The following is a 17,734-nucleotide window of genomic DNA, read 5'->3' as shown; positions in this document are numbered from 1 at the left end:
CTTAGAAAGTTGATATTTGTGGGCAATGTTAGAAATGTTAGGAGAAACAAGAATTATGTAAAAGGATTGATGTAAGTCATTGTTTCCAAGAGAAAGGGAGACTGGAGTGTAAAAAAGCATTGTTTTTGGACGGCAATGAATAAATGACTGTTTTGCGATTTCTCTTGCTCAGAAAGACTTAGAAAGTTGATAATTGTGGGCAATGTTAGAAATGTCATGAGAAACAAGAATTATGTAAAAGGATTGATGTAAGTCATTGTTTCCAGGAGAAAGGGAGACAGGAGTGTCAAAAAGCGTTGTTTTTGGACGGCAATGAAGAAATGACTATATTTTGCGATTTCTCCTGCTCAGAAAGACTTAGAAAGTTGATAATTGTGGGCAATGTTAGAAATATCATGAGAAACAAGAATTATGTAAAAGGATTGATGTAAGTCATTGTTTCCAAGAGAAAGGGAGACTGGAGTGTAAAAAAGCATTGTTTTTGGACGGCAATGAATAAATGACTGTTTTGCGATTTCTCCTGCTCAGAAAGACTTAGAAAGTTGATAATTGTGGACAATGTTAGAAATGTCAGGAGAAACAAGAATTATGTAAAAGGATTGATGTAAGTCATTGTTTCCAAGAGAAAGGGAGACAGGAGTGTAAAAAAGCGTTGTTTTTGGACGGCAATGAAGAAATGACTATGTTTTGCGATTTCTCCTGCTCAGACAGACTTAGAAAGTTGATATTTGTGGGCAATGTTAGAAATGTCAGGAGAAACAAGGATTATGTAAAAGGATTGATGTAAGTCATTGTTTCCAAGAGAAAGGGAGACAGGAGTGTAAAAAAGCGTTGTTTTTGGACGGCAATGAAGAAATGACTATGTTTTGCGATTTCTCTTGCTCAGAAAGACTTAGAAAGTTGATAATTGTGGACAATGTTAGAAATGTCATGAGAAACAAGAATTATGTAAAAGGATTGATGTAAGTCATTGTTTCCAAGAGAAAGGGAGACTGTAGTGTAAAAAAGCGTTGTTTTTGGACTGCAATGAAGAAATGACTATGTTTTGCGATTTCTCCTGCTCAGAAAGACTTAGAAAGTTGATATTTGTGGGCAATGTTAGAAATGTCAGGAGAAACAAGGATTATGAAAAAGGATTGCTGTAAGTCATTGCTTCCAAGAGAAAGGGAGACTGGAGTGTAAAAAAGCGTTGTTTTTGGACGGCAATGAAGAAATGACTATATTTTGCGATTTCTTCTGCTCAGAAAGACTTAGAAAGTTGATAATTGTGGACAATGTTAGAAATGTCATGAGAAACCAGAATTATGTAAAAGGATTGATGTAAGTCATTGTTTCCAAGAGAAAGGGAGACTGGAGTTTAAAAAAGCGTTGTTTTTGGACTGCAATGAAGAAATGACTATGTTTTGCGATTTCTCCTGCTCAGAAAGACTTAGAAAGTTGATAATTGTGGGCAATGTTAGAAATGTCAGGAGAAACAAGAATTATGTAAAAGGATTGATGTAAGTCATTGTTTCCAAGAGAAAGGGAGACTGGAGTGTAAAAAAGCATTGTTTTTGGACGGCAATGAATAAATGACTGTTTTGCGATTTCTCTTGCTCAGAAAGACTTAGAAAGTTGATAATTGTGGGCAATGTTAGAAATGTCATGAGAAACAAGAATTATGTAAAAGGATTGATGTAAGTCATTGTTTCCAGGAGAAAGGGAGACAGGAGTGTAAAAAAGCGTTGTTTTTGGACGGCAATGAAGAAATGACTATGTTTTGCGATTTCTCCTTCTCAGAAAGACTTAGAAAGTTAATAATTGTGGGCAATGTTAGAAATGTCAGGAGAAACAAGAATTATGTAAAAGGATTGATGTAAGTCATTGTTTCCAAGAGAAAGGGAGACAGGAGTGTAAAAAAGCGTTGTTTTTGGACGGCACTATAGAAATGACTATGTTTTAAGATTTCTCCTGCTCAGAAAGACTTAGAAAGTTGATAATTGTGGACAATGTTAGAAATGTCATGAGAAACAAGAATTATGTAAAAGGATTGATGTAAGTTATTGTTTCCAAGAGAAAGGGAGACTGGAGTTTAAAAAAGCGTTGTTTTTGGACTGCAATGAAGAAATGACTATGTTTTGCGATTTCTCCTGCTCAGAAAGACTTAGAAAGTTGATAATTGTGGGCAATGTTAGAAATGTCAGGAGAAACAAGAATTATGTAAAACGATTGATGTAAGTCATTGTTTCCAAGAGAAAGGGAGACTGGAGTGTAAAAAAGCGTTGTTTTTGGACTCCAATGAAGAAATTACTATGTTTTGCGATTTCTCCTGCTCAGAAAGACTTAGAAAGTTGATATTTGTGGGCAATGTTAGAAATGACAGGATAAACAAGAATTATGTAAAAGGATTGATGTAAGTCATTGTTTCCAAGAGAAAGGGAGACTGGAGTGTAAAAAAGCGTTGTTTTTGGACTGCAATGAATAAATATCTATGTTTTGCGATTTCTCCTGCTCAGAAAGACTTAGAAAGTTGATAATTGTGGGCAATGTTAGAAATGTCATGAGAAACAAGAATTATGTAAAAGGATTGATGTAAGTCATTGTTTCCAAGAGAAAGGGAGACTGGAGTGTAAAAAAGCATTGTTTTTGGACGGCAATGAATAAATGACTGTTTTGCGATTTCTCTTGCTCAGAAAGACTTAGAAAGTTGATAATTGTGGACAATGTTAGAAATGTCATGAGAAACAAGAATTATGTAAAAGGATTGATGTAAGTCATTGTTTCCAAGAGAAAGGGAGACTGGAGTGTAAAAAAGCGTTGTTTTTGGACTGCAATGAAGAAATGACTATGTTTTGCGATTTCTCCTGCTCAGAAAGACTTAGAAAGTTGATATTTGTGGGCAATGTTAGAAATGTCAGGTGAAACAAGGATTATGTAAAAGGATTGATGTAAGTCATTGTTTCCAAGAGAAAGGGAGACAGGAGTGTAAAAAAGCGTAGTTTTTGGACTGCAATGAAGAAATGACTATGTTTTGCGATTTCTCCTGCTCAGAAAGACTTAGAAAGTTGATAATTGTGGACAATGTTAGAAATGTCATGAGAAACAAGAATTATGTAAAAGGATTGATGTAAGTCATTGTTTCCAGGAGAAAGGGAGACAGGAGTGTAAAAAAGCGTTGTTTTTGGACGGCAATGAAGAAATGACTATATTTTGCGATTTCTCCTGCTCAGAAAGACTTAGAAAGTTGATAATTGTGGGCAATGTTAGAAATGTCAGGAGAAACAAGAATTATGTAAAAGGATTGATGTAAGTCATTGTTTCCAAGAGAAAGGGAGACAGGAGTGTAAAAAAGCGTTGTTTTTGGACGGCAATGAAGAAATGACTATATTTTGCGATTTCTCTTGCTCAGAAAGAATTAGAAAGTTGATAATTGTGGGCAATGTTAGAAATGTCATGAGAAATAAGAATTATGTAAAAGGATTGATGTAAGTCATTGTTTCCAAGAGAAAGGGAGACTGGAGTGTAAAAAAGCGTTGTTTTTGGACTGCAATGAAGAAATGACTATGTTTTGCGATTTCTCCTGCTCAGAAAGACTTAGAAAGTTGATATTTGTGGGCAATGTTAGAAATGACAGGAGAAACAAGAATTATGTAAAAGGATTGATGTAAGTCATTGTTTCCAAGAGAAAGGGAGACAGGAGTGTAAAAAAGCGTTGTTTTTGGACTGCAATGAAGAAATGACTATGTTCTGCGATTTCTCCTGCTCAAAAAGACTTAGAAAGTTGATAATTGTGGGCAATGTTAGAAATGTCATGAGAAACAAGAATTATGTAAAAGGATTGATGTAAGTCATTGTTTCCAAGAGAAAGGGAGACAGGAGTGTAAAAAAGCGTTGTTTTTGGACGGCAATGAAGAAATGACTATATTTTGCGATTTCTCTTGCTCAGAAAGAATTAGAAAGTTGATAATTGTGGGCAATGTTAGAAATGTCATGAGAAATAGGAATTATGTAAAAGGATTGATGTAAGTCATTGTTTCCAAGAGAAAGGGAGACAGGAGTGTAAAAAAGCGTTGTTTTTGACGGCAATGAAGAAATGACTATGTATTGCGATTTCTCTGGCTCAGAAAGACTTAGAAAGTTGATAATTGTGGGTAATGTTAGAAATGTCATGAGAAACAAGAATTATGTAAAAGGATTGATGTAAGTCATTGTTTCCAAGAGAAAGGGAGACAGGAGTGAAAAAAAGCGTTGTTTTTGGACGGCAATGAAGAAATGACAATGTTTTGCGATTTCTCTTGCTCAGAAAGACTTAGAAAGTTGATAATTGTGGGCAATGTTAGAAATGTCATGAGAAACAAGAATTATGTAAAAGGATTGATGTAAGTCATTGTTTCCAAGAGAAAGGGAGACAGGAGTGTAAAAAAGCGTTGTTTTTGGACTGCAATGAAGAAATGACTATGTTTTGCGATTTCTCCTGTTCAGAAAGACTTAGAAAGTTGATAATTGTGGGCAATGTTAGAAATGTCAGTAGAAACAAGAATTATGTAAAAGGATTGATGTAAGTCATTGTTTCCAAGAGAAAGGGAGACAGGAGTGAAAAAAGCGTTGTTTTTAGACTGCAATGAAAAAATTACTAAGTTTTGCGATTTCTCCTGCTCAGAAAGACTTAGAAAGTTGATAATTGTGGGCAATGTTAGAAATGTCAGGAGAAACAAGAATTATGTAAAAGGATTGATGTAAGTCATTGTTTCCAAGAGAAAGGGAGACAGGAGTGTAAAAAAGCGTTGTTTTTGGACTGCAATGAAGAAATGACTATGTTTTGCGATTTCTCCTGCTCAGAAAGACTTAGAAAGTTGATAATTGTGGGCAATGTTAGAAATGTCATGAGAAACAAGAATTATGTAAAAGGATTAATATATGTCATTGTTTCCAAGAGAAAGGGAGACTGGAGTGTAAAAAAGCATTGTTTTTGGACGGCAATGAATAAATGACTGTTTTGCGATTTCTCCTGCTCAGAAAGACTTAGAAAGTTGATAATTGTGGGCAATGTTAGAAATGTCAGGAGAAACAAAAATTATGTAAAAGGATTGATGTAAGTCATTGTTTCCAAGAGAAAGGGAGACGGGAGTGTAAAAAAGCGTTGTTTTTGGACTGCAATGAAGAAATGATTATGTTTTGCGATTTCTCCTGCTCAGAAAGACTTAGAAAGTTGATAATTGTGGGCAATGTTAGAAATGTCATGAGAAACAAGAATTATGTAAAAGAATTGATGTAAGTCATTGTTTCCAAGAGAAAGGGAGACAGGAGTGAAAAAAAGCGTTGTTTTTGGACTGCAATGAAGAAATGACTATGTTTTGCGATTTCTCCTGCTCAGAAAGACTTAGAAAGTTGATAATTGTAGGCAATGTTAGAAATGTCATGAGAAACAAGAATTATGTAAAAGGATTGATGTAAGTCATTGTTTCCAAGAGAAAGGGAGACTGGAGTGTAAAAAAGCATTGTTCTTATACGGCAATGAATAAATGACTGTTTTGCGATTTCTCTTGCTCAGAAAGACTTAGAAAGTTGATAATTGTGGGCAATGTTAGAAATGTCATGAGAAACAAGAATTATGTAAAAGGATTGATGTAAGTCATTGTTTCCAAGAGAAAGGGAGACAGGAGTGTAAAAAAGCGTTGTTTTTGGACGGCAATGAAGAAATGACTATATTTTGCGATTTCTCTTGCTCAGAAAGAATTAGATAGTTGATAATTGTGGGCAATGTTAGAAATGTCATGAGAAATAAGAATTATGTAAAAGGATTGATGTAAGTCATTGTTTCCAAGAGAAAGGGAGACAGGAGTGTAAAAAAGCGTTGTTTTTGACGGCAATGAAGAAATGACTATGTTTTGCGATTTCTCAGGTTCAGAAAGACTTAGAAATTTGATAATTGTGGGCAATGTTAGAAATGTCATGAGAAACAAGAATTATGTAAAAGGATTGATGTAAGTCATTGTTTCCAAGAGAAAGGGAGACAGGAGTGTAAAAAAGCGTTGTTTTTGGACGGCACTATAGAAATGACTATGTTTTAAGATTTCTCCTGCTCAGAAAGACTTAGAAAGTTGATAATTGTGGACAATGTTAGAAATGTCATGAGAAACAAGAATTATGTAAAAGGATTGATGTAAGTTATTGTTTCCAAGAGAAAGGGAGACTGGAGTTTAAAAAAGCGTTGTTTTTGGACTGCAATGAAGAAATGACTATGTTTTGCGATTTCTCCTGCTCAGAAAGACTTAGAAAGTTGATAATTGTGGGCAATGTTAGAAATGTCAGGAGAAACAAGAATTATGTAAAACGATTGATGTAAGTCATTGTTTCCAAGAGAAAGGGAGACTGGAGTGTAAAAAAGCGTTGTTTTTGGACTCCAATGAAGAAATTACTATGTTTTGCGATTTCTCCTGCTCAGAAAGACTTAGAAAGTTGATATTTGTGGGCAATGTTAGAAATGACAGGATAAACAAGAATTATGTAAAAGGATTGATGTAAGTCATTGTTTCCAAGAGAAAGGGAGACTGGAGTGTAAAAAAGCGTTGTTTTTGGACTGCAATGAATAAATATCTATGTTTTGCGATTTCTCCTGCTCAGAAAGACTTAGAAAGTTGATAATTGTGGGCAATGTTAGAAATGTCATGAGAAACAAGAATTATGTAAAAGGATTGATGTAAGTCATTGTTTCCAAGAGAAAGGGAGACTGGAGTGTAAAAAAGCATTGTTTTTGGACGGCAATGAATAAATGACTGTTTTGCGATTTCTCTTGCTCAGAAAGACTTAGAAAGTTGATAATTGTGGACAATGTTAGAAATGTCATGAGAAACAAGAATTATGTAAAAGGATTGATGTAAGTCATTGTTTCCAAGAGAAAGGGAGACTGGAGTGTAAAAAAGCGTTGTTTTTGGACTGCAATGAAGAAATGACTATGTTTTGCGATTTCTCCTGCTCAGAAAGACTTAGAAAGTTGATATTTGTGGGCAATGTTAGAAATGTCAGGAGAAACAAGGATTATGTAAAAGGATTGATGTAAGTCATTGTTTCCAAGAGAAAGGGAGACAGGAGTGTAAAAAAGCGTAGTTTTTGGACTGCAATGAAGAAATGACTATGTTTTGCGATTTCTCCTGCTCAGAAAGACTTAGAAAGTTGATAATTGTGGACAATGTTAGAAATGTCATGAGAAACAAGAATTATGTAAAAGGATTGATGTAAGTCATTGTTTCCAGGAGAAAGGGAGACAGGAGTGTAAAAAAGCGTTGTTTTTGGACGGCAATGAAGAAATGACTATATTTTGCGATTTCTCCTGCTCAGAAAGACTTAGAAAGTTGATAATTGTGGGCAATGTTAGAAATGTCAGGAGAAACAAGAATTATGTAAAAGGATTGATGTAAGTCATTGTTTCCAAGAGAAAGGGAGACAGGAGTGTAAAAAAGCGTTGTTTTTGGACGGCAATGAAGAAATGACTATATTTTGCGATTTCTCTTGCTCAGAAAGAATTAGAAAGTTGATAATTGTGGGCAATGTTAGAAATGTCATGAGAAATAAGAATTATGTAAAAGGATTGATGTAAGTCATTGTTTCCAAGAGAAAGGGAGACTGGAGTGTAAAAAAGCGTTGTTTTTGGACTGCAATGAAGAAATGACTATGTTTTGCGATTTCTCCTGCTCAGAAAGACTTAGAAAGTTGATATTTGTGGGCAATGTTAGAAATGACAGGAGAAACAAGAATTATGTAAAAGGATTGATGTAAGTCATTGTTTCCAAGAGAAAGGGAGACAGGAGTGTAAAAAAGCGTTGTTTTTGGACTGCAATGAAGAAATGACTATGTTCTGCGATTTCTCCTGCTCAAAAAGACTTAGAAAGTTGATAATTGTGGGCAATGTTAGAAATGTCATGAGAAACAAGAATTATGTAAAAGGATTGATGTAAGTCATTGTTTCCAAGAGAAAGGGAGACAGGAGTGTAAAAAAGCGTTGTTTTTGGACGGCAATGAAGAAATGACTATATTTTGCGATTTCTCTTGCTCAGAAAGAATTAGAAAGTTGATAATTGTGGGCAATGTTAGAAATGTCATGAGAAATAGGAATTATGTAAAAGGATTGATGTAAGTCATTGTTTCCAAGAGAAAGGGAGACAGGAGTGTAAAAAAGCGTTGTTTTTGACGGCAATGAAGAAATGACTATGTATTGCGATTTCTCTGGCTCAGAAAGACTTAGAAAGTTGATAATTGTGGGTAATGTTAGAAATGTCATGAGAAACAAGAATTATGTAAAAGGATTGATGTAAGTCATTGTTTCCAAGAGAAAGGGAGACAGGAGTGAAAAAAAGCGTTGTTTTTGGACGGCAATGAAGAAATGACAATGTTTTGCGATTTCTCTTGCTCAGAAAGACTTAGAAAGTTGATAATTGTGGGCAATGTTAGAAATGTCATGAGAAACAAGAATTATGTAAAAGGATTGATGTAAGTCATTGTTTCCAAGAGAAAGGGAGACAGGAGTGTAAAAAAGCGTTGTTTTTGGACTGCAATGAAGAAATGACTATGTTTTGCGATTTCTCCTGTTCAGAAAGACTTAGAAAGTTGATAATTGTGGGCAATGTTAGAAATGTCAGTAGAAACAAGAATTATGTAAAAGGATTGATGTAAGTCATTGTTTCCAAGAGAAAGGGAGACAGGAGTGAAAAAAGCGTTGTTTTTAGACTGCAATGAAAAAATTACTAAGTTTTGCGATTTCTCCTGCTCAGAAAGACTTAGAAAGTTGATAATTGTGGGCAATGTTAGAAATGTCAGGAGAAACAAGAATTATGTAAAAGGATTGATGTAAGTCATTGTTTCCAAGAGAAAGGGAGACAGGAGTGTAAAAAAGCGTTGTTTTTGGACTGCAATGAAGAAATGACTATGTTTTGCGATTTCTCCTGCTCAGAAAGACTTAGAAAGTTGATAATTGTGGGCAATGTTAGAAATGTCATGAGAAACAAGAATTATGTAAAAGGATTAATATATGTCATTGTTTCCAAGAGAAAGGGAGACTGGAGTGTAAAAAAGCATTGTTTTTGGACGGCAATGAATAAATGACTGTTTTGCGATTTCTCCTGCTCAGAAAGACTTAGAAAGTTGATAATTGTGGGCAATGTTAGAAATGTCAGGAGAAACAAAAATTATGTAAAAGGATTGATGTAAGTCATTGTTTCCAAGAGAAAGGGAGACGGGAGTGTAAAAAAGCGTTGTTTTTGGACTGCAATGAAGAAATGATTATGTTTTGCGATTTCTCCTGCTCAGAAAGACTTAGAAAGTTGATAATTGTGGGCAATGTTAGAAATGTCATGAGAAACAAGAATTATGTAAAAGAATTGATGTAAGTCATTGTTTCCAAGAGAAAGGGAGACAGGAGTGAAAAAAAGCGTTGTTTTTGGACTGCAATGAAGAAATGACTATGTTTTGCGATTTCTCCTGCTCAGAAAGACTTAGAAAGTTGATAATTGTAGGCAATGTTAGAAATGTCATGAGAAACAAGAATTATGTAAAAGGATTGATGTAAGTCATTGTTTCCAAGAGAAAGGGAGACTGGAGTGTAAAAAAGCATTGTTCTTATACGGCAATGAATAAATGACTGTTTTGCGATTTCTCTTGCTCAGAAAGACTTAGAAAGTTGATAATTGTGGGCAATGTTAGAAATGTCATGAGAAACAAGAATTATGTAAAAGGATTGATGTAAGTCATTGTTTCCAAGAGAAAGGGAGACAGGAGTGTAAAAAAGCGTTGTTTTTGGACGGCAATGAAGAAATGACTATATTTTGCGATTTCTCTTGCTCAGAAAGAATTAGATAGTTGATAATTGTGGGCAATGTTAGAAATGTCATGAGAAATAAGAATTATGTAAAAGGATTGATGTAAGTCATTGTTTCCAAGAGAAAGGGAGACAGGAGTGTAAAAAAGCGTTGTTTTTGACGGCAATGAAGAAATGACTATGTTTTGCGATTTCTCAGGTTCAGAAAGACTTAGAAATTTGATAATTGTGGGCAATGTTAGAAATGTCATGAGAAACAAGAATTATGTAAAAGGATTGATGTAAGTCATTGTTTCCAAGAGAAAGGGAGACAGGAGTGAAAAAAAGCGTTGTTTTTGGACTGCAATGAAGAAATGACTATGTTTTGCGATTTCTCCTGCTCAGAAAGACTTAGAAAGTTGATAATTGTGGGCAATGTTAGAAATGTCATGAGAAACAAGATTTATGTAAAAGGATTGATGTAAGTCATTGTTTCCAAGAGAAAGGGAGACAGGAGTGAAAAAAAGCGTTGTTTTTGGACTGCAATGAAGAAATGACTATGTTTTGCGATTTCTCCTGCTCAGAAAGACTTAGAAAGTTGATAATTGTGGGCAATGTTAGAAATGTCATGAGAAACAAGAATTATGTAAAAGGATTGATGTAAGTCATTGTTTCCAAGAGAAAGGGAGACAGGAGTGAAAAAAAGCGTTGTTTTTGGACTGCAATGAAGAAATGACTATGTTTTGCGATTTCTCCTGCTCAGAAAGACTTAGAAAGTTGATAATTGTGGGCAATGTTAGAAATGTCATGAGAAACAAGAATTATGTAAAAGGATTGATGTAAGTCATTGTTTCCAAGAGAAAGGGAGACAGGAGTGTAAAAAAAGCGTTGTTTTTGGACTGCAATGAAGAAATGACTATGTTTTGCGATTTCTCCTGCTCAGAAAGACTTAGAAAGTTGATAATTGTGGGCAATGTTAGAAATGTCATGAGAAACAAGAATTATGTAAAAGGATTAATGTAAGTCATTGTTTCCAAGAGAAAGGGAGACTGGAGTGTAAAAAAGCATTGTTTTTGGACGGCAATGAATAAATGACTGTTTTGTGATTTCTCCTGCTCAGAAAGACTTAGAAAGTTGATAATTGTGGGCAATGTTAGAAATGTCATGAGAAACAAGAATTATGTAAAAGGATTGATGTAAGTTATTGTTTCCAAGAGAAAGGGAGACAGGAGTGTAAAAAAGCGTTGTTTTTGGACGGCAATGAAGAAATGACTATATTTTGCGATTTCTCTTGCTCAGAAAGAATTAGAAAGTTGATAATTGTGGGCAATGTTAGAAATGTCATGAGAAATAAGAATTATGTAAAAGGATTGATGTAAGTCATTGTTTCCAAGAGAAAGGGAGACAGGAGTGTAAAAAAGCGTTGTTTTTGACGGCAATGAAGAAATGACTATGTTTTGCGATTTCTCTGGCTCAGAAAGACTTAGAAAGTTGATAATTGTGGGCAATGTTAGAAATGTCAGGAGAAACAAGAATTATGTAAAAGGATTGATGTAAGTCATTGTTTCCAAGAGAAAGGGAGACAGGAGTGTAAAAAAGCGTTGTTTTTGGACTGCAATGAAGAAATGACTATGTTTTGCGATTTCTCCTGCTCAGAAAGACTTAGAAAGTTGATAATTGTGGGCAATGTTAGAAATGTCATGAGAAACAAGAATTATGTAAAAGGATTGATGTAAGTCATTGTTTCCAAGAGAAAGGGAGACAGGAGTGAAAAAAAGCGTTGTTTTTGGACTGCAATGAAGAAATGACTATGTTTTGCGATTTCTCCTGCTCAGAAAGACATAGAAAGTTGATATTTGTGGGCAATGTTAGAAATGTCAGGAGAAACAAGAATTATGTCAAAGGATTGATGTAAGTCATTGTTTCCAAGAGAAAGGGAGACAGGAGTGTAAAAAAGCGTTGTTTTTGGACTGCAATGAAGAAATGACTATGTTTTGCGATTTCTCCTGCTCAGAAAGACTTAGAAAGTTGATAATTGTGGGCAATGTTAGAAATGTCATGAGAAACAAGAATTATGTAAAAGGATTAATGTAAGTCATTGTTTCCAAGAGAAAGGGAGACAGGAGTGTAAAAAAGCATTGTTTTTGGACGGCAATGAAGAAATGACTATGTTTTGCGATTTCTCTTGCTCAGAAAGACTTAGAAAGTTGATAATTGTGGGCAATGTTAGAAATGTCATGAGAAACAAGAATTATGTAAAAGGATTAATGTAAGTCATTGTTTCCAAGAGAAAGGGAGACAGGAGTGAAAAAAAGCGTTGTTTTTGGACTGCAATGAAGAAATGACTATGTTTTGCGATTTCTCCTGCTCAGAAAGACTTAGAAAGTCAATAATTGTGGGCAATGTTAGAAATGTCATGAGAAACAAGAATTATGTAAAAGAATTGATGTAAGTCATTGTTTCCAAGAGAAAGGGAGACAGGAGTGTAAAAAAGCGTTGTTTTTGGACTGCAATGAAGAAATGACTATGTTTTGCGATTTCTCCTGCTCAGAAAGACTTAGAAAGTTGATATTTGTGGGCAATGTTAGAAATGTCAGGAGAAACAAGAATTATGTAAAAGGATTGATGTAAGTCATTGTTTCCAAGAGAAAGGGAGACAGGAGTGTAAAAAAGCGTTGTTTTTGGACTGCAATGAAGAAATGACTATGTTTTGAGATTTCTCCTGCTCAGAAAGACTTAGAAAGTTGATAATTGTGGGCAATGTTAGAAATGTCAGTAGAAACAAGAATTATGTAAAAGGATTGATGTAAGTCATTGTTTCCAAGAGAAAGGGAGACTGGAGTGTAAAAAAGCATTGTTTTTGGACGGCAATGAATAAATGACTGTTTTGCGATTTCTCTTGCTCAGAAAGACTTAGAAAGTTGATAAATGTGGGCAATGTTAGAAATGTCATGAGAAACAAGAATTATGTAAAAGGATTGATGTAAGTCATTGTTTCCAAGAGAAAGGGAGACTGGAGTGTAAAAAAGCATTGTTTTTGGACGGCAATGAATAAATGACTGTTTTGCGATTTCTCTTGCTCAGAAAGACTTAGAAAGTTGATAATTGTGGGCAATGTTAGAAATGTCATGAGAAACAAGAATTATGTAAAAGGGTTGATGTAAGTCATTGTTTCCAAGAGAAAGGGAGACAGGAGTGTAAAAAAGCGTTGTTTTTGGACGGCAATGAAGAAATGACTATATTTTGCGATTTCTCTGGCTCAGAAAGACTTAGAAAGTTGATAATTGTGGGCAATGTTAGAAATGTCATGAGAAATAAGAATTATGTAAAAGGATTGATGTAAGTCATTGTTTCCAAGAGAAAGGGAGACTGGAGTGTAAAAAAGCGTTGTTTTTGGACTGCAATGAAGAAATGACTATGTTTTGCGATTTCTCCTGCTCAGAAAGACTTAGAAAGTTGATATTTGTGGGCAATGTTAGAAATGACAGGATAAACAAGAATTATGTAAAAGGATTGATGTAAGTCATTGTTTCCAAGAGAAAGGGAGACAGGAGTGTAAAAAAGCGTTGTTTTTGGACGGCAATGAAGAAATGACTATATTTTGCGATTTCTCTTGCTCAGAAAGAATTAGAAAGTTGATAATTGTGGGCAATGTTAGAAATGTCATGAGAAATAAGAATTATGTAAAAGGATTGATGTAAGTCATTGTTTCCAAGAGAAAGGGAGACTGGAGTGTAAAAAAGCGTTGTTTTTGGACTGCAATGAAGAAATGACTATGTTTTGCGATTTCTCCTTCTCAGAAAGACTTGGAAAGTTGATAATTGTGGGCAATGTTAGAAATGTCATGAGAAACAAGAATTATGTAAAAGGATTGATATAAGTCATTGTTTCCAAGAGAAAGGGAGACAGGAATGTAAAAAAGCGTTGTTTTTGGACGGCAATGAAGAAATGACTATGTTTTGCGATTTCTCTTGCTCAGAAAGACTTAGAAAGTTGATAATTGTGGGCAATGTTAGAAATGTCATGAGAAACAAGAATTATGTAAAAGGATTAATGTAAGTCATTGTTTCCAAGAGAAAGGGAGACAGGAGTGAAAAAAAGCGTTGTTTTTGGACTGCAATGAAGAAATGACTATGTTTTGCGATTTCTCCTGCTCAGAAAGACTTAGAAAGTCAATAATTGTGGGCAATGTTAGAAATGTCATGAGAAACAAGAATTATGTAAAAGAATTGATGTAAGTCATTGTTTCCAAGAGAAAGGGAGACAGGAGTGAAAAAAAGCGTTGTTTTTGAACTGCAATGAAGAAATGACTATGTTTTGCGATTTCTCCTGCTCAGAAAGACTTAGAAAGTTGATAATTGTGGGCAATGTTAGAAATGTCAGTAGAAACAAGAATTATGTAAAAGGATTGATGTAAGTCATTGTTTCCAAGAGAAAGGGAGACAGGAGTGAAAAAAAGCGTTGTTTTTGGACTGCAATGAAGAAATGACTATGTTTTGCGATTTCTCCTGCTCAGAAAGACTTAGAAAGTTGATATATGTGGGCAATGTTAGAAATGTCATGAGAAACAAGAATTATGTAAAAGGATTGATGTAAGTCATTGTTTCCAAGAGAAAGGGAGACAGGAGTGTAAAAAAGCGTTGTTTTTGGACGGCAATGAAGAAATGACTATATTTTGCGATTTCTCTTGCTCAGAAAGAATTAGAAAGTTGATAATTGTGGGCAATGTTAGAAATGTCATGAGAAATAAGAATTATGTAAAAGGATTGATGTAAGTCATTGTTTCCAAGAGAAAGGGAGACTGGAGTGTAAAAAAGCGTTGTTTTTTGACTGCAATGAAGAAATGACTATGTTTTGCGATTTCTCCTGCTCAGAAAGACTTAGAAAGTTGATATTTGTGGGCAATGTTAGAAATGACAGGATAAACAAGAATTATGTAAAAGGATTGATGTAAGTCATTGTTTCCAAGAGAAAGGGAGACAGGAGTGTAAAAAAGCGTTGTTTTTGGACGGCAATGAAGAAATGACTATATTTTGCGATTTCTCTTGCTCAGAAAGAATTAGAAAGTTGATAATTGTGGGCAATGTTAGAAATGTCATGAGAAATAAGAATTATGTAAAAGGATTGATGTAAGTCATTGTTTTTTTAAAGAGAAAGGGAGACTGGAGTGTAAAAAAGCGTTGTTTTTGGACTGCAATGAAGAAATGACTATGTTTTGCGATTTCTCCTTCTCAGAAAGACTTGGAAAGTTGATAATTGTGGGCAATGTTAGAAATGTCATGAGAAACAAGAATTATGTAAAAGGATTGATATAAGTCATTGTTTCCAAGAGAAAGGGAGACAGGAATGTAAAAAAGCGTTGTTTTTGGACGGCAATGAAGAAATGACTATGTTTTGCGATTTCTCTTGCTCAGAAAGACTTAGAAAGTTGATAATTGTGGGCAATGTTAGAAATGTCATGAGAAACAAGAATTATGTAAAAGGATTGATGTAAGTCATTGTTCCCAGCTTCCAAGATCAGACGAGTTTGGGCTTGTTCAGGGTGGTATGGCTGTAGGTACTGCTTGTCTACTTGCCTACTGACATACGTCTCTTATACATCTCAAAACCAGCATTAAAGAAAGCAGGAACAAGAGAGAAAAAAAAATGAAAAAAAAACAAAAACCTACAGCACCTGGTATTCCCAGGTGGTCTCCCATGCAAGTACTAACCAAGTCCGGCGCTGCTTAGCTTCCAAGATCAGGTAAGATTGGGCTTGTTCAGGGTAGTGTAGCTGTAGGCATTGCTTGCCTACTGACCTACATCTCAACACCAGCATAGAAGGAAGCAGGAACAAGAGAGAAACTTCCAAGATCAGATGAGATTGGGCATGTTCAGGGTGGATGACTGTAGGTATTGCTTATGTACTGACCTACATCTCTTATACATCTCAACACCAGCATTGGAGGAAGTAGGAACAAGAGAAAAAAAATAACGAAAAAAAACAAACAAACAGCACCTGGTGTGCCCAGGTGGTCTCCCATCCAAGTACTAACCAGGTCCAGCCCTGCTTAGCTTCCAAGATCAGACAAGATTGGGCTTGTTCAGGGTGGTGTGGCTGTAGGTATTGCTTGCCTACTGACCTTCATCTCTTATACATCTCAACAACGGCATTGAAGGAAGCAGGAACAAGAGAGAAAAAAAACCTACAGCACCTGGTATTCCCAGGTGGTCTCCCATCCAAGTACTAACCAGGCCCAGGCCTGCTGAGCTTCCAAGATCAGACAAGTTTTGGCTTGTTCAGGGTGGTATGGCTCTAGGCACTGCTTGCCTACTGACCTACATCTGTTATACATCTCAACACCAGCATTGAAGGAAGCAGGAACAAGAGAGAAAAAAAAACGAAAAAAAAAAAACCTACAGCACCTGGTGTTCCCAGGTGCTCTCCCATCCAAGTACTAACCAGGCCCGGCCCTGCTAAGCTTCCAAGATCAGACGAGATCGGGCATGTTCAGGGTGGTTTACTGTAAGCATTGCTTGCCTACTGACCTACATCTCAACACCATCATAGAAGGAAGCAGGAACAAGAGAGAAAAAAAAATCCAACAGCACCTGGTATTCCCAGGTGGTCTCCCATCCAAGTACTAACCAGGCCCAGCCCTGCTTAGCTTCCCAGATCAGACAAGATTGGTCTTGTTCAGGGTGGTTGACTGTAGGGATTGCTTGCTTACTGACCTACATCTCTTATACATCTCAACACGGACATTGAAGGAAGCAGGAACAAGAGAGAAAAAAAACCGAAAAATATAAACCTACAGCACCTGGTATTCCCAGTTGGTCTCCCATCCAAGTACTAACCAGGCCCGACCCTGCTTAGCTTCCAAGATCAGATGAGATTGGGCATGTTCAGGGTGGATGACTGTAGGTATTGCTTACCTACTGACCTACATCTCTTATACATCTCAACACCAGCATTGGAGGAAGCAGGAGCAAGAGAAAAAAAATAACGAAAAAACAAAAACAAACAGCACCTGGTATTCCCAGGTGGTCTCCCATGCAAGTACTAACCAGTCCCAGCCCTGCTTAGCTTACAAGATCAGATAAGATTGGGCATGTTCAGGGTGGATGACTGTAGGTATTGCTTCCTGACTGACCTACATCTCTTATACATCACAACACCAGCATTGAAGGAAGCAGGAACAAGAGAGAAAAAATAACGAAAAAAACGACAGCACCTAGTATTCCCAGGTGCTCTCCCATCCAAATACTAACCAGGTCCGGCCCTGCTTAGCTTCCAAGATAAGACGAGAGTGGTCTTGTTCAGGGTGGTGTGGCTGTATGTATTGTTTGCCTACTAACCTACATCTCTTATACATCTCAACACCAGCATTGAAGGAAGCAGGAACAAGAGAGAATAAAAAACGAAAAAAAAAAACAAACCTACAGCACCTGGTATCCCCAGGTGGTCTCCCATCCAAGTTCTAACCAAGCCCAGTCCTGCTTAGCTTCCAAGATGAAATGAGATTGGGCATGTTCAGGGTGGTTTATTATAGGTATTGCTTGTCTACTGACCTACATCTCTTATACATCTCAACACCAGCATTGAAGGAAGCAGGAACAAGAGAGAAAAAAAAACACCTACAGCACCTGGTATTCACAGGTGGTCTCCCATCCAAGTACTAACCATGCCCAGCCCTGCTTAGCTTCCAAGATCAGACAAGATTGGGCTTATTCAGGGTGTAGTGCTGTAGGTATTGCTTGCCTACTGACCTACATCTCTTATACATCTCAACACGGACATTGAAGGAAGCAGCAACAAGTGAGAAAAAAAACGAAAAAAAAAAACTATAGCACCTGCTATTCCCAGGTGGTCTCCCATCCAAGTACTAACCAGGCCCGGCCCTGCTTAGCTTACAAGATCAGACGAGTTTGGGCTTGTTCAGGGTGGTATGGCTGTAGGGATTGCTTGCCTACTCACCTACATCT

General features: G+C 36.2%; 1 non-coding gene and 8 pseudogenes across 1 annotated transcript; all 9 read right to left on the bottom strand.

Moving 5' to 3' along the window:
* Positions 1–15,431: 15,431 nt before the first annotated feature.
* Positions 15,432–15,550, bottom strand: LOC142136003 (5S ribosomal RNA; annotated as a pseudogene).
* A 205-nt stretch (positions 15,551–15,755) lies between these two features.
* LOC142135983 (5S ribosomal RNA) lies at positions 15,756–15,874 on the bottom strand (annotated as a pseudogene).
* A 77-nt stretch (positions 15,875–15,951) lies between these two features.
* Positions 15,952–16,070, bottom strand: LOC142135997 (5S ribosomal RNA; annotated as a pseudogene).
* Positions 16,071–16,162: 92 nt separating this feature from the next.
* Positions 16,163–16,280, bottom strand: LOC142135996 (5S ribosomal RNA; annotated as a pseudogene).
* A 68-nt stretch (positions 16,281–16,348) lies between these two features.
* Positions 16,349–16,466, bottom strand: LOC142136001 (5S ribosomal RNA; annotated as a pseudogene).
* Positions 16,467–16,557: 91 nt separating this feature from the next.
* On the bottom strand, positions 16,558–16,675 carry LOC142135991 (5S ribosomal RNA). The gene has a single exon (XR_012687437.1). It is a non-coding gene; the product is annotated as a 5S ribosomal RNA (ribosomal RNA).
* A 92-nt stretch (positions 16,676–16,767) lies between these two features.
* LOC142136006 (5S ribosomal RNA) lies at positions 16,768–16,885 on the bottom strand (annotated as a pseudogene).
* A 498-nt stretch (positions 16,886–17,383) lies between these two features.
* LOC142136002 (5S ribosomal RNA) lies at positions 17,384–17,501 on the bottom strand (annotated as a pseudogene).
* Positions 17,502–17,590: 89 nt separating this feature from the next.
* LOC142135985 (5S ribosomal RNA) lies at positions 17,591–17,709 on the bottom strand (annotated as a pseudogene).
* Between the last annotated feature and the right edge of the window lie 25 nt (positions 17,710–17,734).

The sequence above is a fragment of the Mixophyes fleayi genome, unplaced genomic scaffold, assembly GCF_038048845.1.
Source record: "Mixophyes fleayi isolate aMixFle1 unplaced genomic scaffold, aMixFle1.hap1 Scaffold_889, whole genome shotgun sequence".
NCBI lineage: Eukaryota > Metazoa > Chordata > Amphibia > Anura > Limnodynastidae > Mixophyes > Mixophyes fleayi.
The sequence above is the reverse complement of the archived record's forward strand: the minus strand, read 5'-3'. Positions and strand labels throughout refer to the sequence as shown.